The 26,345-nt window shown below is 38.7% G+C and overlaps 1 protein-coding gene across 4 annotated transcripts in view; it reads left to right on the plus strand.

The window, feature by feature from the left end:
• The window catches only part of NR6A1 (nuclear receptor subfamily 6 group A member 1), a 230,471-nt gene that overhangs the window by 90,992 nt on the left and 113,134 nt on the right, over positions 1-26,345 (plus strand). The window lies entirely within an intron of this gene.

Raw genomic sequence — 26,345 nt, forward strand, 5'->3', positions numbered from 1 at the left:
ATTTGAAAGCTCTTGAGTAATATCTATGGAACTTGGACATACGCAGTTTTATTTCTAGGCACATACCCAACAAAAATGGTAACGTATGAGCTGAAAGACATGTATAAGAATGTTCTAGCAGCATTATTTGTAGGAGTCCCCCAACTGGAAACAGATATCTTTCCATAGTGGAGTGGATAAATAAATTGTGATATAACCTATAAAATGGAATATCATATGGAAGTGATACCAGCAAACTATTACAACATGCAACAGCATTGATGAATGTCCTAGACAGTATGTTGAACAAAAGAAGCCAGACACAAAAGATTACATAATGTGGGATTACCTTTATATTGAGTTAAAAAAATAGGCAGAACTAATTTGTGGTGATAGAAGTCAAAAGGGTGGTTACTTTTAATGATAGAATATAATGACTGGGAGGAAGCATAAAGGAAGTTTCTGAAGTACTAATGTTCTAATCCTGACTTGGGAGTTGTTGATTCCACAAATGTGTTCACTTTTTAAAAAATTCATTGAACTATATATACATTGGAGATAAATTGTGTTTTATTGTATGTTTATACTTGAATAAACAAGTTTATTATTTTTAAAAGCTAGGCAATAGTTTGGTTAAATAGTTTGAGGGGAAGCATCGGGGTCAAGGACTTGGGTTAAAATACCATCTCTAGTTAATGGCTTTGGATTAGTCACTTAAGAGTGGCCTTAAAGGGGCGCCTGGGTGGCTCAGTGGGTTAAAGCCTCTGCCTTCGGCTCGGGTCATGGTCCCAGCGTCCTGGGATCGAGCCCCACGTCCGGCTCTCTGCTCCGCGGGGAGCCTGCTTCCTCCTCTCTGCCTGCCTCTCTGCCTAGTTGTGATTTCTCTCTGTCAAATAAATAAAATATTAAAAAAAAAAAAAAAAAAAGAGTGGCCTTAAAGAATGACTTTTTTCTCCACTTATTTACAATAAAGATCTGGAGGGAGTCATACCAAACCAATAATACTTTTGGCCAGGAGTAGAATTGTGAGGTTTCACTTTTTATACTGTGCAGTACCTCTTACATTTTAAGTGATTTTTTTTAAAATTTTATTTATTTATTTGACAGAGATCACAAGCAGGCAGAGAGGCAGGCAGGCAGAGAGGAAGGGAAGCAGGCTCTCTGCTGAGCAGAGAGCCAGATGCGGGGCTTGATCCCAGGACCCTGGGATCATGACCTGAGCCGAAGGCAGAGACTTTAACCCACTGAGCCACCAAGATGCCCCCATTTTAAATGATTTTTCAGTAATATTTTAATCAAGGAAAGCCTGCATGGCTCAGTCAGTTCAGCGGCTCAGTTCATGTTCCCAGAGTCCTGGGTTGGAGTCCCACATCAGGATCCTTGCTCAGCAGGGAGTCTGTTTCTCCCTCTCTCTGCCTGCTGCTCTCCCTGCTTGTGCTCTATCTCTCTGACGAATACATAAAATCCTTGAAAAAAATTTTTTAATCAAACTTTAAAAAAAAAGAAATCCACGACATTGATGGAGGAAATGTTAAGTAGCGTGATGAGTAATAAGGTATGATATTTGGTGCCATGCTGAACTTTGGTGCCCCACAAATTAGATCCCATTTAGCCATGTTCATTTTTCAACTTGGTAAAATAGCAAGAGACATTACTCAGAGGTTGAACAGAGTAAATGTTAAACCAAACCAAATGCAATAAACAAAAAAAGACTAGCCCTCTCTTTGCATTTAAAAAAAAATTGTGGTAAAAAGACACCTGAAATTTATCATCTTAACCCTTTTAAAATGTACAGTTCATTAGTGTGAAATATATTTATAATGTTGAACCACGGCTCTTCAGAACTTTCTCATCTCGGAAAATGGGAACCCTATACCCATTAAACAGCTCCCCATTTTCCCTTCTCCCAGCTCCTGGTCACCACTATTCCATTTTCTGTTTCCATGAATTTGACTACTTTCAGATAACCCATATAAATGGAATCATACAGTATTTGTCTTTTTGTGACTGGCTTATTTCACTTTGTATAATGTCCTCAAAGTTCATACATGTTACAGCAAGTGACATCTTTATTGCCACCACGGTGGTCAGAACCATCATCTTTTCATCTGACTGCAACGGTCCAAATGACCCTCTTGCCTCTAGTCTTGCCCACCTCTAATTCGTCTTCCACCCAGTGGCTAAATGCAAATCTGACTTGAGAACTTGATGCCCTGACTATCTTTTAAAATTTAAATGCTTTAACCTGACATGGTTTTCACTGTTAGGCCCTAATAAACTATTTCCTAAGCCACATCATTTCCTCATGGCTCCCAAACTGGATATACTCTCTGGTTCATACATTCTGAGTTTTTTCCTTAATCATGATGTTTTATCTTCTCAGCCAGTATTTGTTGACAGAGAATCATGAATGAATCATGACTTTGACTGAAGCTTACTATGCTTGTCAGCTCCCCTGCATGGAACTAACTTAGAGACTTAATGTCAGAATGTAATAATTTGACAATAAAATACAGACTTCCCATTTTTAGAGCTTTTCTCAACTAAAAATAGTCTGATCTGAAAACAAGAGAAACTTAAGAAATATGTTGACCAAATTCACATGAAGGGGAAAAAAACAATAGGGAATTTTCCTTATTTTAAAGTCTTCGTTTCACTTGGCCCTTTAATAAAGAATACATTAAAGGCTTCTGTCTCTCTCTCTCTCTCTTTCTCTCACACTGTAATTTAATTATTTATTTTTTGAGGGCCTCCTATGCATTTAAGCTGTGAATCAACAAAGTCAAATTCTGAGAGAAGTTTGTACATCTTGAGTAGCTGTACATATTTCAGTAATTACCCAGTTCATATAACTTCTTTCGTTTCTCAAGCAGTGTTTTCTTTCATTTGTTTCTTTCTTTCTTTTTTTTTTTTTTTTTAAAGAATTTTAGTTACTAAAGAGAGATGGATAGCGACAGAGAGCACAGTGGGGAATAGAGGGAGAAGCAGGCTCCCTGCCAAGCAGGGAGCCGGATGTGGGGCTGGATCCCAGGACCCCAAGATCATGACCTGAGCCGAAGGCAGACGCTTCACCGACTGAGCCACCCAGGTGGCCCTCAAGCAGTGTTTCCTGACTGCTAGATGGAAAGTCGCTAGTGTTTGGAGTTCACATACCCATCATAAAACCAAGTACGATCTTTTTTTCTTTTAAGCTAGTTAGATTGAGGAGGAACTCGCACATTAGACTCTCAAATGGGACTGAAGTCACCCTCTTTACACAAGTTTAGTGAATTACTGAAACAGCTGGAATGAGTGTCACAGCTTGAGCTTGACAAAGGGAACCCCTTCCTGCCTCATGAGCCTTCTTTATTCCCCCTGAGCTGAAGCCGCGTTGTGTATATGGTTTCTTGAATATATGATTTGGTCTCTCCTGGCAGTGCTCTGCTCATATTATTCCTTATGCCTGAAAAGGTCCTTATCTTGTTCTTTTCTTTTCTACAAATTCTATTTATCCTTCAAGACTCATCTCAGGTGTTTCTCCTCCAAGTTGTCTTCCCCTTGCCAGGTTAAGTGGGCTTTTCCTTTATCATACATACCGTTAGGGCACCATGTTCCTGTTTAAGGTTTGTGTCTGCTACTAGACCGTGAGCTCCTTTTGAGGTTTAAGTTGCTACATAGGTTCTCAGTGATTCTTTGAATGAATAAATTGTATTGTTACTGAATGATTGATTAAAAAAAAGTATATGACTTAAGGAGTAACAAAAGCCTAATGCCAAACCTAGTAAGAAGCCAAGTGATTTCTAATCATAAGTTTTGTGCAATACAGTCTTGTTCCTGTGTAGGCCTTATTCACCAGCAAACTTGGACATCTGTCTGATCCTTACAAAGAAAACAACAACAACAAAAAAAACTCCCTAAAGGGAAGAGAACTAACAGTAATTGAACACTGCTTTGTTTTGGGCACTAGGGACTTTGTTATTTACAACTTTCATTTGGCTATATGGGGAACATAGTATTTTCCCTTTTAACAGCTGAGGCAACTGACACTGAGAGAATTTTAGTTAGAAATTTAGTAATTTGATTAAACCCATGTTATCTTACTGTCTGTGCTTTTTTCCTCTGCATTTTGCTGTCTGCCCAAAATTAAGGGTCTTATCAGGTATATCCTAGTCATCTGTTATCAACAGGTAGCCACAACTTTTAAAAACCATTTTAGTTTGTTTTTTGGAGAGATTGAGAGAGAATGAGCACAAGGAGGGGGAGGGGCAGAGGGAGGGGGAAGTGGGCTCCCCACTGAGCAGGGAACTGGCCTCTGGGCTGGATCCCAGGACCTCAGGATCATGACCTGAACTTAAAGGCGGACGCTTAACCCGCTGAGCCACCCAGGCGCCCCTAGACACTGTTTTAAAGCAGAATGAATGCTTTAATATAATATTAATGATAATTTTGCTTTACCATTTATAAAGAGCTTTCGGATTCACATATGATAAGCTAAATATGGATTCTTTTAAGATATTATAAATTCTTACAAATAGCATTAAAATACTGGCATAGAGCATTGGTGCAGTGGAGACTGTAGTGTCTTAGCAAATACTGTATTTCTCCAAATTAGACTAAATTGTTCATACTTCAGTAAATTTTTTAAAGAAATCATACAGTTTTTTCTGCTTTTTCTGGAGACTTGAAGCATAATAAATGAATGATATTTAGCTATTTTTAGAAGTTCCATGCATAATTTAGACTGGCTATACTTGCTAACATCCCAGAAATCTATTTTCATCGTATGTGAAATTGCATTGTATTGCCCCATATTCTTGTCATTTTGGAAACGAGTTCTTTTCAAAGTCAGGAGCAGAAAAAATTTTATCTAGTCTTTGGCAGGAAAAAATTAAAAGATAAGAAAGTCCCACCAAACCACAGAAAATCAAACTGCAGTAGTGAAATTAGCAGGTTCCTAAGCGCCATTCATCTGCGTTCAAATCTGGACTCTCTTGTTTCCTAGCGTTTTTAACAATGGACAGATAATAGAGGCTAATCACAGGGGCACCTGGGTGGCTCAGTGGGTTGGGGCCTCTGCCTTAGGCTTGGGTGGTGATCTCAGGGTCCTGGGATGGAGCCCCATATTGGGCTCTCTGCTCAGCAGGGAGCTTACTCCCTCCCCCCCTGCCTGCCTCTCTGCCTACTTGTGATCTCTGTCTGTCAAATAAACAAATAAAATTTATTTTAAAAAGAAAAAAATTGAGGCTAATAACAGTATCGGGTTTTTTTTTAGGTGGTTTCTATTGTGAAATGACATGTTTCTAAAAGTATTGCATAGGGTCTGATAAATGGTAGCCCCTTGATAAATGTTACTTGCTGTTATTTGGGAGAGGGTGTATTTCTGCAGCATTTTAGGTATATGCAAGTATCAAAGTTTTTAGCAGACGCAGAGCTTTCTCAGAAGTCTGACTTTTCACATTGAGCTGATCAGCTTTTATTTCTGGAGAATGAAGTTACTGTGACAGTTTCGCTCCTGTGTGGTACAAACATCTGCAGGAAACTGGGGACATTATTTTCTGTTGAGAAATCTCTCTTGTAATACTCAAATTAAGCAGGATTTACAGGGGAAATTACAAAGAAATGAAAAATGGTAATAGTTTTATTAGTTATTTTGTGGAAAGTAGAAGGTATTTTTCTTCCTGTCAATATTTGAATTCCCCTTGACCATAGGTACTTGGGTAAACATTACTGGGTGCTGGTGTGAAGCCATGTGAGTCAAATTTATTCAGTTGGATTATATGATTTCAGATGTTTTGTTTTGTTTTTTTCCCTCTCAAGGAATTTTGATTTTTAAGTTGATCACTTAGTACAGTGTCCTGAAAGGTTTTCCTTTTCCAGCCATGGGCTGAGAAAGGTGGTATTTCAACAATTAGGCAGGGCAAATATTACATGATGTTAGAGGGCCACATTGTGAAGGATTCTAAAGGCAAGCTTTTTTTTCTTAACAGCTTTTGGATTTTTTTTTCTTAACAACTTTGGATTTCTTACACATACAGTATCTGAAACAAAGTTGTCCTTCCATAAATATTTTTTGAATAAATTATCTTCTTGGTAAGAATTTATAGAATTTTCTATTACATTTGGGAAATCAAAAATATATATCCGTATTTATATCTTTGCTCCTAAAATTTGAAAATAATTTCAGTGTGATAATAATAGTTTTGTGCCTCTTAATTTATCAGCACATTTGTCCATTTCATTTTTATCCCAAAGGTGGAACTGATTCTTGATTCATGGTACTGTTTTCAAGTAATGAAACACATCCATGAGATTATTTTTGTTTTATTTTGAGTAGATTGTTTTTGTTTCTGGGACTTTTGGAACTGATGTTAAACTTTCCTGTGTCCTGTTGGAAGGTTTTCAGGATTTCTGTCAACTGCTCAGCATGTTTAGGGATGTCTGTTTTATTTTACTATGGAGAGGCTTCTACTTTCTTCCGCTATTTGAATTTTCCTTTAAAACTCTCTTCTCCTGGGGCATGTGGGTTGTTCAGTCTGTTAAGTGTCTAACTTTAGCTCGGGCCATGATCTCGGGATCTTGAGATCAAGCCCTGTGTTGGGCTCCCTGGAGATTCTCTCTTCCCCAATCTCTCTCCCTGTGCCCCTCCCCCCCACTTCTGCATGTGTGCTCTCACTCTCAAATAACCAACAAAATAAATCTTAAAAGCCAAAATCTCTTCTCATTATTGAACAAACAAAAACTTTATTTTATTTGGGTGGCAGCTAATTACAGCACATTCTCAGTGTTTGTAAGCTTAGGGTGAGACAAGTGCTATCAGTCCCTGTTGGTAGGAGTATAGATTGGTCAGACCAAAAAAAAAAAGATCAGGAATACAGATAGTGATTTTTGTATAAATATGTTTGCTATAGTAGAGAATACCCGGGCCCTGGGATTGAGCCCCGCATTGAGCTCCCTGCTCAGTGGGGAACCTGCTTCTCCCTCTCCCCTGCCCTGGTCGTGCTTTCTCTTGTTCTCTCTCTCTCAAATAAATAAACTCTTTAAAAAAATAAGTAAAATAGAGTTTATTGGATGCATATGTTTCTTCATTTTTTTTTTTTTTTTTTCTGAGAGAGAGAATGAGTGAGAGAGAGAGCACGAGCACATGAGCGGGGCGGAGGGAGAGGGAGAAGCAGAGTCCCCTGCTGAGCAGGGAGCTCAATGTGGGGCTCGATTCCAGGACCCTGGTTACTTGACCTGAGCTGAAGGCAGACACTTAACCGACTGAGCCACCCAGGTGCCCCCATTTTAATGACTTTTTACAAATACTTGCATGTGAACAAATTAGAATATAAAACAATAGAAAATTGATTCCATTGTGTATGAACTACATCAAGATATCAGTGAAGATTTTCTCTGTTGGTGGAATTGTAGATGACAAGTTTTCTTTATCTTTTTCTTTATTATGTAGATTTTCTATATAGGTCATGTATTACATGTATAATGACAGAAAACTACCAGTATTTTAAAAAAATCACTAATATATTAACTACAAAATAAGACTAGAGGAAATTTACTAAATGTTGACAATGGTTTTCTTTAGATAGATTGTGAATATCTGTTTTTGGATTGTGAATAACTTTTTTTGTGTTCCTAGTTTTTGTGTTTCCTAGTCTGTCTACAGTAAGATAAGATGAAAAATAAGTTATTTTATAAGATATAACTGCAGTCAGCTAGGAATTTGCCTGAAGAGAATTTTCTTTATGAGACTTTTGTAATAATTTTTAGAGGAAAGACATGCTTTTTTTGCATTTAGATAGCTATGGTAGATTTGATATTCTGAATCTTTTAAATATGTTTCTTCTGTACAATTTCTGATTGAATTGGGTAAAGTAGTTATTACTACTAGTGATAAAGTATCCTACCCTTTGAAATCGGTTTGAGTGTGACCCTCCATTTCACTACTGATATGCCAGCTTCAAAGTATTTTTCTTCCATGTTCTTGCTATGTTGTATTTACTGTATGGAGCTAGGAGCTCTTTAATAACCAGAAGTAGCATTTCATCTATGAATGGCTTATTTTGCCCAGCTGTTAACACCTGAAACAAATATTTTAGATACGCTTAAGCCTTTGAAACCTGTTACTTTAAAAAACTAGAGTTATTCTCATAGATGAATATGAAAGCAGGATGGATAATAATAGATATTTATAAAACTATAGCTACTAGTTGTCAAGCATCTGTGGTGTTCTGGGCACTGTATCAGACACCGACAAACATTATATAATTTTCACAACAGCTGTGTGAAGTTGTATTTCTTTACTTTTTTTCCCCTATAGAGGAGGCACCTGTGGTTCAGAGAGACAAATTTGTTCAGTGCCACACAGTCAGGGAGTGCTCAAGCTGAGACTAGATTCAAGTCTTTGTGACTGCAGTGCCCAAATGTGGGACCTTTGTCTTATTTCCTATTGTATATCTAGTTCCTAGAACAGGAGCTGTATATGCTAAGCACTCAACATACACCCTTTGAATGAATGTGCTGTATGCCTAGAAGCTTCTAAGTGGCCAAGCAAAATTAATTGTTCTGTTCTAGTAATACAGAATTATACAGAGAAGTGAGGCTGACACAATATAATGCTATTAGCCAAATGGAGGTACTTACACCAAAATCTAGGTCATAATAACAAATGATCAGATTGGGATCTTTTTTGATGTAATTGTCTAATTTCTTCTAAGTACATATGCTAGATCTCTTTTCCACTTAACTTTGATAACCAGTGAACAAAGAAAAGGCAAAAGATAAATGATATTGAATCTTTACCAGTGGAAAAAAAATCTAGGTGGAAACTCATGTACTGTAAGTGTCAAGAAACTACAATGGGAATTTCTTGATTGGGATATTAGGAACCTCAGGTTTTGTGGAAATAACAATGTGCCATTGTGATACATCGATATACTTTATTTCACTGGTAACAGCAATTTCTTTTTATAGTTCTATGACAGCGAAGACTAAATTCCAATTGGAAGAAAGTTTAATAATTAGATTAATAATATTTAGACTTGTAAGCATAAGTGGTTCTAGTTTTTAAGATGAATCATTGCAGAAGCCTTTCCTTCTCTTCGTATTTCTTTCCTAGCCTTTCCTTCTCTTCGTATTTATCATGCATGTCTCAAATATTCTTGGTTGTTAAGAACTAGCTGACTCATGGGTTGAGTACTCTTGAGTACACTAGCTGTGTAATCATGATGGTCATGGCATGTGCCATTAAAGGAATGCTGAGTGCTATAAACATAATATTAGGAAAGGGGGTGAAGGCAGTATGTATCACATTTAATGCTCCAGTGTACCATGATTCCTGAAATGTCATTCTTTGCCTAGACCGCTTTACTGTCTCCCCTGCAGAAATTATCTTGTTGTTAATCATTCATCTAAAGGAGACTGAGTTTTTGCACGAGATAGTGGTTTACCACAGATCTGAGTATTGGTCATTTGAAACCAGCCTATGTGTTTGAAGGTATTTCATTTCCTTAGTGGTTTAAAAACCATTAAGATCTTGTAGTTTAGGGTGTCTCTTTGCTTGAATCAAACACAGCTGAGAGTACATTCTTCCATATTCTTATGGACTGTATTCGTTCAGCTTCAACAGATGGCCAGGCACTTGCCCAGATCACTGCGTTCATTCTCAGAGTTTCTCAGATCTCTACCATTTTTTAAATGATAGAGCTCTGGCCATGGTTATCCTCCTGGTTTATAGCTTGTCAGCCTCATGAGGGCAGCTGTTACATCTATTTTGTTCATCATTTAACCTAGGTCTGTGTATTATACATATTGGGAACTTCATATTTATTGGATGAATGACAAAAAAAGAAGGCTCTACTTGATCAGCATTTAGTAAGAACTCAGAAACACCTGCCTGCCGAGGAGCCTTTCCTTTGGTTATCTTTTGTGATTTCTTTATGTATGCTAATGGCATCTGTGAAAATCCTTGCGGTCTAATCTATTTTATCTTTATTTAACTGTCTTTCTTGTCTGTCTGTCTAACCTATCTGATTAAGCAGTCCTGTCAAACCTTTGATGGTAACTAGGCTTTGCAGAAACTAAATTTGAATACCCTCAACCAGTCCAAATTTCTCACCTCTAAGCGCTGTCCTCCCTTTAGCATCTAGTATGAATGGGTTATCTATCTGCTATCTAGCGAGCTGACTTTTTTTTTTTTAAGATTTTATTTATTTATTCGACAGAGCAAGATCACAAGTAGGCAGAGAGGCAGGCAGAGAGAGAGAGAGAGAGAGAGAGGAGGAAGCAGGCTCCCTGCCAAGCAGAGAGCCTAATGTGGGACTCGATCCCAGGACCCCGAGATCATGACCTGAGCTGAAGGCAGAGGCTTAACCCACTGAGCCACCCAGGCACCCTAGCGAGGTGACTTTTAACAAGGACTCAGAAATGACTTGTTAAAAGTCACCTTGCTAGCTAGATAGCAGCCAAGCTGAAACTTGATGTCCTCTGTCTAATCCAGCCCATTTCTTGGAGACAAATCTACCTTTTCAATGTCTGACTACACCACTATCTCCCTTATAGTTTTTCTTGATCTTCTTTTTTTTTAAATCTACTACTTTCTGTACTCTGAAAGGTTATGTGGCATGTCCAACATTTTTCAGTTATCTGGCATTAAAAAACACCTACTATTTCTAGTTCTGCTGGATTATTTTCAACTTCAAAATAAATCTATAGATGTAATAGGAAAACATTTCACCCCGGAATTCCTTCTATGGCTTTGTTTTTAAAAGTAATGAATTTTCGGGGCACCTGGGTGGCTCAGTTGTTAAGTGTCTGCCTTCAGCTTAGGTCATGGTCCCAGCTGCCTGCTTAGCGGGAAGAAGCCTGCTTCTCCCTCTCCCACTCCCCCTGCTTGTGTTCCCTCTCTCGCTGTCTCTCTCTCTGTATGTGTCAAATAAATAAAACCAAAAATAAATAAAATAAACGTAATGAATTTTCTTTCCCTTACTTGCAGGAGGCTGTTTTCTTGATTGGGGACATATTTTATTAAAGATTATTTATTTATTTATTTGACAGAGACACAGCGAGGGAGGAAATATAAGCCGGGGGAGTGGGAGAGGGAGAAGCAGGCTCCCCACCAAGCAGGGAGCCTGACATGGGGCTCATTCCCAGGACCTAAGCCGAAGGCAGACGCTCGACTACTGGGTCACCCAGGAGCCTGTGGGGGCAGTACTTTAGAACTTTAATATTTTTGTTTTAATCACCAATAAGAATCAGTAGAAATCTTATTCCAAAAAGAAATATTATTTCTTAATTTAAGGAAATTATTCTTACATATTTAATAAGATTAAATTAGTGTAAGTATTAAATTACATTTTACAATATTAAAATCTGAGGTTCTACCTCACTTTTCAGGTAATTATCCTCTATTCAGTCCAGTTATGTAATATTTATTTTTCTATTTTAAAAGATTTTTTTTAAGATTTTTATTTATTTGACACACAGAGAGAGAAATAACAAGTATGCAGAGAGAGAGGAGGAAGCAGGCTCCCCGCTGAGCAGAGAGCCCGATGCGGGGCTCGATCCCAGGACCCTGAGATTATGACCTGAGCCGAAGGCAGAGGCCTAGCCCACTGAGCCACCCAGGAGCCCCAGATTTATTTATTTTTAAAGATTTTATTTATTTATTTGTCAGAGAGAGAGAGAGCACAAGCAGGGGGAGCGGCAGGCAGAGGGAGAAGCAGACTCCCTGCTGAGTAAGGAGCCAGTGCAAACTTGATCCCAGGACTCGGGATCATGACCTGAGCCCAAGGCAGATGCTTAACCGATTGAACCACACAGGTATCCCAATTCATTTATTTATTTTAGAGAAGAGTACGGGGTCAGGGAGTGACAGAGATAGAGGGAGAAAGAGTCTTAAGCAGACTCTGGACTGAGCTCAGGGCCAATTCAGGGCTCAGTCTCATGACCCTGAGATCAGGAACTGAGCAGAAACCAAGGGTTGGATGCTTAACCGACTGCACACACAGGTGCCCCAAATATTTATGTTTCTAAGACTTGAAACTCTTTGTGCAGTGTTGACAGCTTTCATCTTTAAGTTTGTTTTAATTAAAATTTAAACAGAGAATGGCCTGTGCTGTAAATCAGCCTTATATAGTAAATAATTAGCAGAATCAGGATTCCCGCCCATGTTCACTTGACATTAAGACTCATCGTTCTTGGGGTGCCTGGGTGGCTCAGTGGGTTAAAGCCTCTGGCTTCGGCTCAGGTCCTGATCCCGGGGTTCTGGGATCGAGTTCCGCATCGGGCTCTCTGCCTGACAGGGAGCCTGCTTCCTCCTCTCTCTTTCTCTGTCTGCCTCTCTGCCTACTTGTGATCTCTGTCAAATAAATAAAAATCTTAAAAAAAAAAAAAAAGACTCATCGTTCTTACACCTAGCAGACATAGGACGGGTTGAGAGTGATATCAAAATTTAAGAACTTTGGGCGCCTGGATGGCTCAGTCATTAAGCGACTGCCTTTGGCTCAGATCATGATCCTGGGATTGAGCCCCGCATTGGGCACCCTGCTCAGCGGGAAGCCTGCTTCTCCTTCTCCCACTCCCCCTGCTTGTATTCCCTCTCCTCGCTATCTTTCTCTGTCAAATAAATAAATAAAAATCTTAAAAAAAAAATTAAGAACCTCATATCCATATTTATCATGTCCAGTTTATTTAATGGTAGATTTGGAAGTTAAGACATGGTCATGAAGAAATCACTTGGAAGTTTTTTTTTTTAACCACTAAAGCCTTGGGGAGGTACCACTCATTGCATCTGGTCTTGACCAATACCAAGTTCACAATAATTAAAGGCAATAAAGCACTGGATGTTTTACCAGTTCATTATTACTATTATTATAATCTGAGTTACTTAAATTTTCCTTGAAAAAAGCCTCAGTCCAATACTTGAATAAGAGATTTCTATGTACAGTTTTTCTCTGTGGTTCAGTCATCTCAGCAAGGGAGAATGAGGTTTCTTATCATTGCATTTCTAAAATAACCTTTTCTGGGGCACCTGGTTGGCCCGGTCAGTTAAGCGTCTGCCTTTGGCTCAGGTCATGATCCCAGGGTCATGGGATTGAGTCCCGCATCAGGCTCTTTATTTGGCAGAGAGCCTACTTCTCCCTCTTCCCTTGCCAGCTTCTCCCTCTGTTTGCCACTCTGATTGCTTGTGGTCTTTTTCTCTCTGACAAATAAAATCTTAAAAAAAAAATAACCTTTTCCATTTTCTTGAACAGGCATCAGATTTCCTATTTGGAAGCCATTTTTTAAAAAAATATTCACCCAACAATGTATGCATCCCTTGGCAGAGTTTACTTTTTAGCTATAGAAACTGTCCTTCTATATAAAACCTAAGTCCAAATCCATAAATTAAAGAGTCCGAACACACAGGGACCTTGCTGGTTATTTAAGCCAAGTATGACTTGAGATTGTTCTAGTAAAAAAGTCAGGCTTCATGGAGCAGCGTGGTCACATATTGGCTGGGGAAAGCTGTCTAGCATACAAATTTTATTCCAGTTCATTTACTGAATGGCCATGTTAGTATTTTAGGATACCTGTTTATGACAGCTTGCTTTGTGTGTCAAATAATATTTGTCTGTCTACAAGGAGTCACATTATAAAGATGTAGGGGGAAAATATATTAATAAATAATAACTACCCTTTTTAAAATTCCCACTACATGTCTGGCATCTTACTCTGGATCCTTTAATAAATACTTTATTGTGAGTCCTTCCATTCCTCGTGCAGGTTAGCTGTTTCTCCATTTTGTAGATAAGGATACTAAATCTAAGGGAGGTGGATTAATTTGCCTGATACTCACTAGATGGTAGGGTAGGTGCTAGTAATCAAACCCAGGTTTGACTGATTTCTAGCCCCTTGTTCTTTGCTATTCTGTATTATCCATGACAATTATGTGAAGGAGACCATAGAATTATTTGCTTCATATGTTTAGGAGGAACATTCTTTTTTATTAATTTTATTTTTTATTTTTAAATAGATTCCATGATGTCCAGTGAGGGCCTTGAATTCACCACCCCGAGATCAAGACCTGAGTTGATATATAAAGGGTTAGATCCTTAACCGACTGAGCCACTCAGGTGCCCCTGGGAAGAACTTTTTGATACTAAGTACCATTCTGGAACATTTTACTTACTCTGGCCACTCTTACCTGTCTGCCACTACTGCCTTAATATTCTTCATAACCTCCTTAAAGCCTCTGCCTTCGGCTCAGGTCATGATCCCAGGGTCCTGGGATTGAGCCCCTATTGGGCTCTCTGCTCCGCGGGGAGCCTGCTTCCTCCTCTCTCTCTGCCTGCCTCTCTGCCTACTTGTGATTTCTCTCTGTCAAATAAATAAAATATTAAAAAAAAATATTCTTCATAACCTCTTTATTATGGACCAAGGGAAAAAGAAACCTTTAGTATCAAAATGCTTTTTGGCGCATATCTTAAGTATCATGGTGCTAGCTGCCTTGTCATACTTGTCATTGTATTTTTTACTTATAGATTAATTTCTTTCATGTCCAGCTGGACGTGTAGTTGAAGATAGGTGTTCTGGATTGAGCATAGTCTAGATTATTGCTGTCTAGTAGTACTTTTTTTTTTTTAAGATTTTATTTATTTGAGAGAGAGCGAGCCTGAACGGAGGGGAGGGGCAGAGGCAGAAGCAGACTCCCTACTAAGCAGGGAGCCTGATGTAGGGCTCAATCCCAGGACCTGGGATCATGACCTGAGCCAACGCAGATGCTCCATTGACTGAATCACCCAGGCACCCACTGTAGTACTTTCTGATAGAAATATCCTATATCTATGCTGTCCAGTATGATAGCTGCTAATTACATGGGGCCATTGAGTTTGAAATGTGGCTAGCATGACTGAAGAAATAATATTTTATTTAATTTTGATTAATTTAAATTCAAATAAAAATAGCCCGTATAGCTGGTGGCTACTGTATTGGACAGCAGCACAGCTTGAGGTTGTAACTAATGCTTGTGTTTGGTGGGTAATGATAGAATTTGAAGAGATCCAGTAATTGGTAGTTTAAAAGTTGCTGATTTGTTTCCCAGCAGCATTGAATTTAGCAGGCCAGGGGACCAGAGTAGAACAGTTTGTGTTTCCAAAGCACTTTTTGAGCATTCATGATCTCATTTGATGAATATTTTAGGTATGCTATCATTTAGGTTTAATGTCTGCTAATGGATCGCAGAAGAAAGGCTGAAGAACAAAACCATTTTATAACTTCCTTGTGTAGGGTCTCCTCCTGTTGAAATGGACACCATTCTGGCCTGTTGGTGCTCAGGTTGCAACATGAGGACCTGGACGGGAGCCTGTGCTCATTGACTGAGATTGGAGAATTACATCTCCCTTCACCTAGAATGTCCATTAATTTTATTTTTTAGGTCTAAAGAGAGGGAAATAGAGGCAGTTTCTAAATTTAGTCATGAACTACAATAATTTGATAGCCAACAAAAGAAAATGTAGTTTTCCTTTCTAATATGCCAAAAGAAATCCTTAGGGCTTTGATTTTAGTTCTTTGTTTTGGAAAATACGACTCAACTCAGAAATGTACTATGTAAGATTCGTTTTTAAATTGATACATATCATCTGAGGAAACTTTTGATTGAATTAAATAATAGATTTTATATGATATTTTGAAGAAAAATTTGTTTCCCTATAGTCTTAGTACATTTGGTTTCATTTTGATTGGTCTTATGAAATAATTTGTAAAAGATACTGATTTTATTATGTGTTACTTGTGTTACTAAGCATATTTTTTCCTCTGGCATTTTATTTGTAAAATATTCTTTCTATCAAAGCTTACAACTAATCAACTCTGGATGCTTTTGATTTTTCTGACTGTGCCAGGGCATTGAATGAAGTTCCCTATAGTGAGAAAAGAGAGCACATGGGACTCGTGACTTTATGTACTCCAACAATAGAGCTTTTATGACATTGGAGGTGGTTAAAAAAGCTAGAAGTAGCTCTTAAACATGGCATCGCTGTGTTGCCTTTTTTTTTTTTTTTTTTTTTTTTTTTTTTGGTATTCTCAGAGCTGCCAGGAGTGCATCGGGCCTGTAATTTCCTGTTCTCTGAATCCCCCATCTTTCTGCAGCTCCAAGCTTTGTGTCCCACAGCCTGTGACTCTGTGCTAACAAATCGCTATTGTCCAGTGGGGCGAATGGTGGCTGGAACTAAAGAATTGCTGTCTGGTTTCTATTCAAATCCAGGTAGTGAGATATATGAATGGACTTTTCGAATCGTCATGTGAATAAGGTCTGCTCGGCATGAAGGCTCAGAGCCACACTAGGAAAGATTAACTCCTAGGCTGACCACTAACATCCTTTATGGTAGGAGGTAGAAACATTCCCAAGTATCATTCTATTCATACTTAATTTTCCATTTTATCCTCCAAAAGTAGAGTTAACCATTCAGTTATTTGGCTACTTTTCTCCTGTGTTTTAGTGTTTCTGTTGATTATATGGAAGTTTGGGAAAATGCTAAGCTGTTTTTCACCTAGAAACACTATTATTTTCTGTCAAAAGTTTTCTACCTCACATTTATTATGGCATAAAGTTCTCTTTATAGTATATATACAAAAATGAGAAAGAAAGAGCTGCTTTTTCCAAGAAACCAACCCTTGAAAATGCTTTTTAACCAATGAAGGGAAAGATCCTTTTTGTGTGTGTGCATTCTACTTATTTGCATTTCCCCCCAAACTCCAAATTAATACAAAGAAAATAGAAACAACTTCAAAGGCAGTATATTAACCAAACAAACAAGCCTTATTCAAATTAGGAACCAACTTCAGCATTTGTAAGTATAGCAGAATCAGAATTTTTAAAAATCAGATTTGGAAGCCAGACCCAAGTCACAATTCTCATTTATCCTTGGGAAATTATTATTTTATCTTTGTCTTGTATACCTGGAAAAATGTCCATAGGCCAGAAGGGCCATGCTTTTTTATACTCCTTCCATACTGCAGGTACTGTGGAAAGGAGAGCCTTTTATGTTTCTTTTTGTCTTAAACTCAGACAGCTTTGTAAGCAGTAGTGTGTAGATTACAAGAGTTAGACAAAAGCAGGCGCGACTGAGAAGAGTTGCGGGGGGGAAGCTTGGGGCACTTCCTGTCACTCAACACATTCCAGATCACTAAAAAATTTCCACACCCTCTGCATTCCCTCTTGCCCACCCCAGATCCCGGTATTTTCTGATTCCATATGTTGTGGTATTTATCACACTCCTCTCTATCACTGGGCTCTGGCAAGACTGCTTCAGAGGAGATGCATTCCTTTAGACTGCACAAAGCATAGCTGGGAAAATGGCTGGCAGTTTCAGAATCTAGTCACGATCGCACGCATGAGCACCTCACACATCCATGCCCCTTCCCCCCGCCCCTCCCGCCCCTGCAGCTGGCTGACCTGTCTCACCCACTGCTGGCCTATCGAACGGCCAGGACTGTCTGGTTTTGGCTCATGCCTTTGTCCATGTCTGGCTTAGTTCCTCTCTGTCTACGCTTGCCACTACCCCCACCGCCCCAGGCAGCACAAGTGTTTGGCCACACAAAACTACAGATAGAAAAGGTGGTAAGAACTTCAAACTTTTTTCTCTAACAGTTTATTCTTTTGTGAATCCCTCCCTTTTTTAACCACTCTGTTTTAAGAAAACAAATACAAAATGAATTCTCTAAAGGCAAAGAATGCAAAACAACCTTTGTGTTCCTTATAATAACTGACTTCATAACTCTCTCCAGCTGCGTTATTGGGTGTGTATAAAAAGCTTCTGTTCTGAGAACAAAGGAGCACGTGCAGAAATGAGACTAAAAAAATCCACTGACAGTATTTCACTACACAAATTACTTATAAGATTTTAGTTAAGCTTCTCAACAGATTCAATGTTAAAATGGTTTTTAGTTTAAAAAAAAAAATTGAAAGTGCTTACCCAGTAAAAGAACCGAAGTAGTCCTGAACTGTTACGTAAGACTTTTTACAGTTGGATCTTTGTCAAAAGGGGGTGGGGGTGATGGGAGAAAGCAGCAACAACAATCAAAAAAGTTCGAGCTGCTGTGGCTAGAGGACAACTTCTGTGTTTCCAGATAGGATTCTTGCTGTAGAAATGGAACTTCCAGCCAGCAGAGCATCCTGTCCCGGTAGAGAAATGAGTTTGTCAGTTAAAAAAAAAATTAGATACTGGAACCCAGGCTAGACGAGATATTGAACCGCGCCAGATTTCCTTGCAGCCCTGTCTGCTGAGCTCGCATTGAACTATATATGACCCAGATGATGGACAGAAGCACATTCAGTCATGTGCACTCTGGAAGAAAGCGGATTTGCTGGTCCCTGGCAGTGCAGGGGTTTGTCTTCTGATTGGGCTGTGCCCTGATCAGTGAAATGTGAAGCCCTCACCATTCAGAGGCCGTAATTCAGGAGTGGCAGTTTGAGTGTCTGGCTGCCTCTAGTCACTGAGAGAGACTTTGAAGGTGTTGCTTTTGTTTGGTGGCATTACCCACCCAGAGGTTGCTTACACCTATGTACTAGTGTCAGGAGAAATGCTAGTCTTTCTAAAATGCAAGAAGGCAGCCGACTTTGCCTGAACCCTGTCATCTTATTGTTGATGAACTTGGCCCAAACTTAAGCCAATTATTTGGTGTGAGAATTGTTGTGATCCTAACCAAGGCTTATGTCCACACCACACCCTGGCCTTTATTTTAGGGTTTGGTAAGGTAAAAATAAAGGTGCATCTGACTTACTAGATGATATAAATTGCTCTTAATGAAAATTAGATGGATAGCAGAGAAGTTAAGCTTTGGCTTCTGGAGTCTTTTTTAACATACTAGGAAAAAGCTTTATCTCTTATTATCCCCTTTGTGAAGCTGTCACTCTTATTCCAGTCCTTAGTCATATAGGGGACTGTTGGCGGAAGCTTCCCAAGTGTAGACCTCAGTAAGCTATGACATAGCCTTTAATCATGCCAGACGACCAGAGTCTACGCTCTCCAGTCTGTCTGAACTAGGGTCCTTGGGATTTATTTCCCGTCTTTCTGGACCACTAGGAAACCAGTTCATTGTATAGTACTGTCAATTGTGACATTTTTGGTTAGTATATAAAAGTTGCTTTGTTTAATGCAAATTAGCATGATTTTTTTTTTTTTAAATTTCAGGTTATAAAGGTGTGTTATGAGACCTTGACACTGATATGTGAAATCCACTCCACATGGGCCACTCATTTTTTTTTTTCTGGGGACTTATCTCTTTAGGGATTAATTTATATAATCCTTAACTGGTTTTTTGACATATAATACTTTGATTTATTTTTTCATTTCTTACACTTGTATAAATAAACCTGTAGTACTGTATAGCAACTGTCTATTTTGCTGTAAATTCTGGGTTTGGATGTTTGTGCACTTGTGGTTTCTTAGGTGCTGACTACATTTACAGGGTCCTGTGTTTGAGGACTACCCTGAAATTCTTCTCATGTCTTAATCTGGGAAAAAAGCTGGCTTGATAGACTACCAGATATAAGAATCACCAAAGTCAGAGAACAAGGGATGCATGTACTCACTCTCTCTATAGGACAATTACTCTTTTTAAAATTGTGGTAAAATATACATAACACTTACCATTTTAACCGTTTTTAACTTTACAGTTCTGTAGCAGTACAGTTCTTGTAACTATACAGTTCTTTAACTTTATAGTTAAGTACATTCACATTGTTGTGCAATCATCACCACCATCCGTCACCAGAACTTTCTCATCTTTTTCCCCAGTTGAAGCTCTCTATATAACACTAACCTCCTATTCTTCCATCCCCCTAGCTCCTGGCAACCACATTTCTACTTTCTGTCTCTATGAATTTGACTACTCAAAATATCTCATATAAACAGAATCATACAGTGCTTGTCTTTTTATGGCTGCCTTACTTCACTGTCCACTGTGCTCATCCATGTTATAGCATGTGTCAGAATTTCCTTCCTTTTAAGGGCTGAATAATATTCCATTTTGTATATACCACATTTTATTTATCCTTTCATCTGTCAGTGAACACTAGTTGCTTCTACTTTCTGGCTGTTAAGGCAGTCATTCTTCACCATTCCTCTTAGAGTGTTACGAGGGCTTCTTTTCAGAGTTGCTCTGACCCATCTTAGAAGCTATTCTATTTTATAAATTGGAAGGTTTTGATATACTTATCAATTCTAGAGACCAATCAGGCCCTAATAAATCAAGTTTGCTAGAGAGGGGCAGATTCGTTTCAGCCTGCCTGGATGAGATAATACAGACTACACTCCTAGTAATTCTTTTATACTTTTTGTTTATGGGTTTATCTTTCTTATTACACTTTCAGCTCTTCATGGGCAGGGACTGTAGCCACTTCCTCTTGAATTGTGTCTGTGCCCCTGTGTAGACTCAGGACCTATTAACAAAGTAGACATTAATATTAGTTGGAGGAAAAAAAAGAAATGAATAATAGCAATAATTTTTACTGGGTTGTATTATGTAGCAGACACTGTGACAGATATTTTATATACATAAGTTTATCCAATTTTCAAAATAACCCTACAGTATAAGTACCGTTACCTTCATTTAACAGATAAGGGAAATTGCTTAAGACCTCATAGCATGTCGAAGATATAATGGGGATTTGAACCCTTGTCTCTTTCAGTTCCAGATCCATTATGCTAGAGGCAAATTTAATAGTCTTCATAGGTGATGGTCAGTGGGTTTTAGCCTAAGCATTGATTCCAAGTCAAATATTCTTTCACTGGACACCAGGAGCTATAGCCCTATATGATAGATACAGTTCACGAGTAGATACTCAGAGGAAAGCTTGGCACGTTAGTAACTTGGACCTTTTACAGATTTTTAGTTGAACAACTGCTTGTTGAACTCGGTTTACAGATATTCCTGGTATGAAAATTCTTTCTCATATTATTTTGAAAGCGCAGTTAAATGAAATATACTGGAATGAATGCATCAATGTTCTTTACTTTTCATTTGGCAGATACACACCCATAAACATGTATATAGATATACCATATGTTTATGGTGCATATATATGTATATGTATATAAGTGAGTGAGTGAGATCTAGGTTAAGAAGAGATCAAGAACAAAAAGAGGGGTGCCTGGGTGGCTCAGTCGTCAGGCCTCTGCCTTTGGCTCAGGTCATGATCTCAGGGTCATGGGATTGAGCCCCACATCAAGCTCCCTGCTCCTCCTACTTGTGTTCCCTTTCTCGCTGTGTCCCTATCAAATAAATAAATAAAATCTTAAAAAAAAAAAAAAGATGGTGAATTTCCCTTGTAGGAACCATCTGATGTTCAAAAAAAAAAAAACAAAAGATGCTTCTTTTATTTTCTTTAAGATTTTATTTATTTATTTATTTATTTATTTATTTATTTATTTGGAGGGAGAGAAAGCCAGAGATAGGGCACAAGCAGAAGGAGTTGGGCATAGGGAGAAGCAGACTCCCCACTGAGCAGGAGCCCTAAGCTGGTGGCTCTATCCCAGGACCCTGGGATCATGGCCTGACTGAAGGCAGACACTTAGCCAACTGAGTCACCCTGGCGCCCCCAGTAAAGATTCTTATGGAACTTATATTCTAATGAGAAAATAGAAAATAAGTCAGCAAAATAAAAGGAAGTAAAACAGAAAAGCATGCTGTGAAGAAAATAAAGAATCTGAAATTGATCAGTAAAAAGGAACTTTCTCAGTATTTTTAAATAAGGTTGTATTCAGATATTCTGATTCTAATAAGATTAATTGCTAGTATTTGGCCCACATTATTTTTTCAAATTCTGAAATACTCTGAAAAATACAGAAGATAACATTATCCTCTTCCATTTTGTCTTCCCACGGATCACATGAAGGGTAAAGATGGCAATGTAGATTAGACAATAGAGACAGGAACCACCATGGGCTAGATCCTATGGTAGGTGCTTTGCAAAACTGTTACATTGAATTCTTACAATATTCTTATGAAATTGGTATTGCCATTTCATCTTTTTTTTTTTTTAATGGTATTGCCATTTCTTCTTTTTTTTTTTTTTTAAGGTTTTATTTGTTGAATTTATTTGAGAGCGAGTGCACACAAGCCGGCGGGTGGCGGGGGGGTGCGCAGAGAGATAAGAGGACTCCTGCTTAGCAAGTAACGTGATTGGCGGCTTGATCCCAGGACCAAGGATCATGACCTGAGCTGAAGGCATATGCTTAACCCACTGAGCCACACAGGCACTCCCCATTTCCTCTTTTATATAAATGAGGTGACTAAAGTGTGGAGAAGTTAAGTAAGTTTTTCAGGATTCAAAAGACAGAACCAGTAGCTCAGATTTTTAATGGGTTGTTTTGTTTGTGTGGCTCCAAAGCATGCACTCTCTCTCTCCCTTTTTTTTTTTTTTTAAAGATTATTTTTATTTATTTGACAGAGAGAGCACAAGCAGGGGGAGCAGCAGGCAGAGGAGGAAAGAGTGAGCAGGGAGCCTGATGTGGGGCTCAGTCCCAGGGTCCTGGGATCATGACCTCTGCTGAAGGCAGACACTTAACTGACTGAACCACCCAAGCATCCAAAGGCCTCTCTTTTTATTACCTGTTTACTGTCTTCACTGAAGCACGTCCATTTACTCTCAAGAGCATTATGGGGTTCAGAGAGTGTTGGTGGTGATTATGTCCCTTAGGACAGACTTTTTCAGAGTTGGGTTATGGTGACTTTATCATTTAAAATTCAGGCCATCAAGGGGTGTCTTTGAGTGGCTCAGTCAGTTAAACACCCAACTTGATTTCAGCTTAAGTCATGATCTCATGATCTCATGAGCATGAGATCCAGCATGAGATCAAGCCCAACCTTGAGCTCCCTGCTGGGTGTGGAGCCTGCTTAAGATTCCCTCTCTCACTCTCCCTTAGCCGTTCCCCCCCTAAAAAAATTCAGGCCATCAGAATCTTCAGGTACTGATGATAATAATAATAACATGGATGGACACAGGACCATTGAGACCACTTTGGTCCAGTTTTCTATTTGTAGTAGCTTCTACAAGGCCTCTCTAAGCAGCTCTGTTAACTTTTTATATAAAGATCTTGTCCAAGATATATGTGATGCCAAAATTAACACACTTTCTAAAAGTTTACGTTCACAATTCCCATTAAAATCACAAGTGCCCATTGAATAAGATGGCAGAGATTAATTAAGCAATTTTTAGGGAGCCTCTTTTTTTAAAGATTTTATTTATTTACTTGACAGAAAGAGATCACAAGTAGGCAGAGAGGCAGGCAGAGAGAGAGAGAGGGAAGCAAGCCCCCTGCTGAGCAGAGAGCCCGATGCGGGACTCGATCCCAGGACCCTGAGATCATGACCTGAGCCAAAGGCAGCAGCTTAACCCACTGAGCCACCCAGGCGCCCCAGGGAGCCTCTTTTAACTTAAACATTTCTGAATATATAGTTTTTTCTTTATAAAAATTGTAACCTCTCATTTTTCTCTAGGGTTCTAAAGGCAATAACTATTAATACTTGAAAACTTAGAAAATTGGTATTTTTATTTCATACATATTTTAATTAATACATTTTATTTTTTTAAAGCCGCTCTAGGTTCATTTCAAAATTGAATGTAAAATATGGAGAGTTCTCATATACCCCCTGTCCCCAACATGCATAACCTCCCCCACTGTCCATGTCAGGCACCACACTGGTGCAGTTGTTAAAACTGATGAACCTATACTGACATATGATTATCACCCCAAACCCACTTTAGGGTTCACTCTTAAGTGTTGTGCATTGTGCGGATTGTGACAATGTGTAATGATGTGTGTTACCTTTGCAGTGTTGTGCAAAATTGTTTCACTGCCTTAAAAATGCTCTGTGTCCTGCCTGTTCATTTCCTCACTCGCTCCTAACAACTGGCAAGTACTAGTATTTTTACTGACTCCGTAGTGTTGCCTTCTCCAGCTGTCATATAGTTGAAATCATATAGTAAGTATGTGACCTGTTTTGATTGGCTTCTTTAACTTACTGATAGGCATTTTAAGTTTTTTTCCTTGTCTTTTTAAGACTTGATAGCTTGTTTATTTTTATCAATGAGTAATATTCCATTGTCTGTCTAGACCAGCTTATCCATTCACCTACTAAAAGACATCTTGATTGATTCCAAGTTTTGGCAGTTATGAATAAAGCTGCTGTAAACATCTATGTGCAAGTTTTTGTGTCAGTGTGAATTTTCATTTCATTTGGGTTAGTACCAAGGAGTATAATTGATGGACTTACGGTATAAATATGTTAAGTTTTTTTTGAAACTGCCAAAATGTTTTCAAAAGTGGCTATACGAGGGGCATCTGGATGACTCAGTCAGTAAAGTGTCTGCTTTTGGCTCAGGTCATGGGATCAGTCCCCATACATCAGGCTACACACACACACACACACACACACACACACACACAGACACACACACACACACACACACACACACACCTACCTACCTACCTATGCAGCCATTAAAAAACCGAAAACTTGCCATTTGCAATAACGTGGATGGAACTAGGGGGTATTATGATAAGTGAAATAAGTCAATCAGAGAAAGGCAATTATCATGTGATGTCCCTGATAAGAGGAATTTGAGAGGTAGGGCGGGGGTTCGTGGGGGGAACGGAGTGAAAAACGAAACAAGATGGGACCAGGGAGGGAGACAAACCATAAGAGACTGTTAATCTCAGGAAACAAACTGAGCATTGCTGGAGGGGAGGGAAGTGTGAGGGATAGGGCGGCAGGGTGACAGACACTGGAGAGGGTATCTGCTGTGGTGGGTGCTATGAACTGTGTAAGCCTGATGATTCACAGACCTGTACCCCTGAAACAAATAATACATTATATGTTAATTTTTTAAAAAAGACTATTTGAGAGAGAGAGAGAACAAGAGCGGGAGTGGAGGCAGGTGTGGGAGTAGAAGGGGAGGGAGAAGCAGACTCCCTGATAAGCAGGGCTGGATTCCAGGACTTGCTGAGGTTTTGGTTGGGATTATGTTGAATCTTTGAATCAAGGTGGGAAGAACTGGCATCTTTACAATATTGACTCCTCTTATCCATGAATATTGAATATATCCCTGTTTATGTAGTACTTCTTTGATATTTTTCATTAGAATTTTATAATTTTCTTCATATAGATTTTGTACATATTTTGTTAGATCTAATACCTAAGTATTTCATTGGGTTGGCATGCTAATATAAATGGTAATATATTTTTAATTTCAAATCCTACTTGTTCAGTGCTGATACATAGAAAAGCAATTGTCCTATTTATTAACCTTGTGTCCTTTTTTTTTCTTAAGATTTTATTTGTTTGACAGGGAGAGAGAGAGGGAAAGTGCAAGCACAAGCAGGGGGGAGCGGTAGGCAGGGGAGAAGCAGGCTCCCTGCTGGGCAAGAAGCCTGATGTGGGGCATGGTCTCAAGGCCCTGAGATCATTACTTGAGCCAAAGGCAACCACTTAACTGACTGAGCCACCCAGGCACCCCTTAACCTTGAATCCTGAAACCTTGCTATCCCTGCTTATTAGTTCCAGGAGTTTTGGGTTTTATGTATGGATTTTTTCAGATTTTCTGCATAGACTGTCATGTCTGTGAACAAAGACTGTTTTATTTCTTCCTTTCCAATCTGTATGCCTTTTATTTCCTTTTCTAGTCTTACTACATTAGCTGGGACTTCCAGTACAATGTTGAATGGTAGTGCAGGAACCTTGCATTTTTCCTGATCCTAGCGGGAAAGCTTTGATTCTCTTATCTTTAAGTATGATGTTAGCTATAGATTTTCTTTATCAAATTAAGGAAGTTCCCCACAATTCCTCATCTGTTGAGAAGCTTTAGTAGGAATGGGTGTTGGATTTTGTCTTGCTTTTTCTGCATTGATTGATATATTCAAGTGATTTTTCTTCTTTAGCCTGTTGATGGGATAGATTATGTTAATTGATTTTTAAATGTTGAACAAGCCTTATATGCCTGGAATAAACCCCACTTGGTTGTGATGTATAATTCTTTACATTGTTGGATTCCAGTTACTAAGACTTTGTTAAGGAGTTTTGCATCTGTATTAATGAGAAGTATTGGTTTGGAATTTTCTTATAAGGTCTTGGTCTGTTTTTGTTATTGGCATAATGCTGACCTCATGTAATGAGTTAAGAACTATTCCCTCTGCTTCTAAATCTTTGTATATTCTGGAAAAGGTTATAGAGAATAAGTTCTTCCTTAAGTGAACCCATATGGGCTTGGTGCTTTTTTAGAGCAGGAGGTTATTAAATACTGATTCAATTTCTATAATAGATAAAGGCCTATTCAGATTATCTGTTGCTTCTTGTATTAGTTTTGGCAGATTATGTCTTCAAGGGAAGTGGTCTATTTCAACTAGGTTATC

Source organism: Meles meles, chromosome 11 (assembly GCF_922984935.1).
Source record: "Meles meles chromosome 11, mMelMel3.1 paternal haplotype, whole genome shotgun sequence".
Classification (NCBI taxonomy): domain Eukaryota; kingdom Metazoa; phylum Chordata; class Mammalia; order Carnivora; family Mustelidae; genus Meles; species Meles meles.